The following is a 1,410-nucleotide window of genomic DNA, read 5'->3' on the forward strand; positions in this document are numbered from 1 at the left end:
CTTCCATAAAAAACTGAAGTAAAGAAACTGAATGTATGATAACAAAATAACTTTTTTTTACAAAAAACAAAAAATTTTAATGCTGACTCAGCATTAGAGGAGGTGCTCTATGTGATTGCCATTCATTCTCACGCATGTTTCAGCCCTACGACTTAGAGAATCACGCACTCTTTCAAATACACCTGGCTGGTCAGAAATTTGCCGGCACGTATGGAAATGCCACACGCGATTGAAGAATTCCGAGATCAGCATCAGTTTCGTATTAACATCTGGGCAGGAATTGTTGGTGATAGAATCATAGGGCCTTACGTTTTACCAAATAGATTAACAGGTGCTATGTATCACCAATTTTTATCGAACGAATTGCCTATCATGTTGGAGGAAATCCATCTCCTTCAAAGGCAACGAAATGTGGTTCATGCATGATGGTGCACCACCCCATTTTCTTCATATCCTCCGACGACCCAGGCATTTAATGTGCAATGGATTGGTCGGGGAGGTCCAGTAGTTTGGCCTGCTCAATCCCCGGATCTGAACCCTTTAGATTTTTGGTTATGGGGACACTTAAAGACCTTGGTGTATTCAACACCCGTCGATGACATCCAAACACTGCAGGATCGCATTTTCCATGTGTGTCGGCAAATTTTTGACCAGCCAGGTGTATTTGAAAGAGTGCGTGATTCTCTAAGACGTAGGGCTGAAACATGCGTGAGAGTGAATGGCAATCACATAGAGCATCTCCTCTAATGCTGAGTCAGCATTAAAATTTTTTGTTTTTTGTAAAAAAAGAGTTTTTACTTTGTTATCATACATTCAGTTTCTTTACTTCAGTTTTTTTTATGGAAGATAAATTATTACATTTCATATTAAAATAAAAATGGTTTCTTTATCTCTCTTTATTAATTTTTTATTTTTTAAGGCACCTAGAAAAAAAAATCCCCATTGTACCCCACTCTCCCCTACTCCTTTGTTCATTACATTCTAAAGGTGACACGACTAATAAGAAAATGACAAAGAGCTCAAATAACAAAATAAGTTGTATCATAGAAGATATTAGTCTTAGGACCCATGTTAATTAGACCTTTTCTTCTTGTTTTGATCAATCTACCTGCTATCAAAATGTGTGATCCTTTTTTTTCAGCACCCTGTATATATATATATATATATATATATATATATACAGGGTGTTTAAAAAGTCCCGGACCGGTGAAATATCTCGAAAACTAAGCATTTTAGAAAAAAATGTTTCAGATAAAAGTTGTGGCGTTTAAAAAGATGTATTTACTGATCACATCAGTTTGACCTTGGGTTGCGTAGCGAAGGTCAGGTCAAGGTCACATTAATTTTTTTAAATGGAACACCCCATTTTTCATTGCATATTCTTATAGCACATCTCGAGAGCTTTCCAAA

At 36.5% G+C, this 1,410-nt stretch overlaps 1 protein-coding gene across 2 annotated transcripts in view; it reads left to right on the forward strand.

Annotated features, from left to right (window-relative positions):
- LOC116852169 (baculoviral IAP repeat-containing protein 7) overlaps positions 1 to 1,410 on the forward strand; it is a 23,330-nt gene that overhangs the window by 5,339 nt on the left and 16,581 nt on the right. The gene's annotated exons all lie outside the window — the stretch shown is intronic.

This window comes from Odontomachus brunneus, unplaced genomic scaffold, assembly GCF_010583005.1.
Source record: "Odontomachus brunneus isolate Ranch 3 - 2012 unplaced genomic scaffold, Obru_v1 Obru_scaffold_204, whole genome shotgun sequence".
Classification (NCBI taxonomy): domain Eukaryota; kingdom Metazoa; phylum Arthropoda; class Insecta; order Hymenoptera; family Formicidae; genus Odontomachus; species Odontomachus brunneus.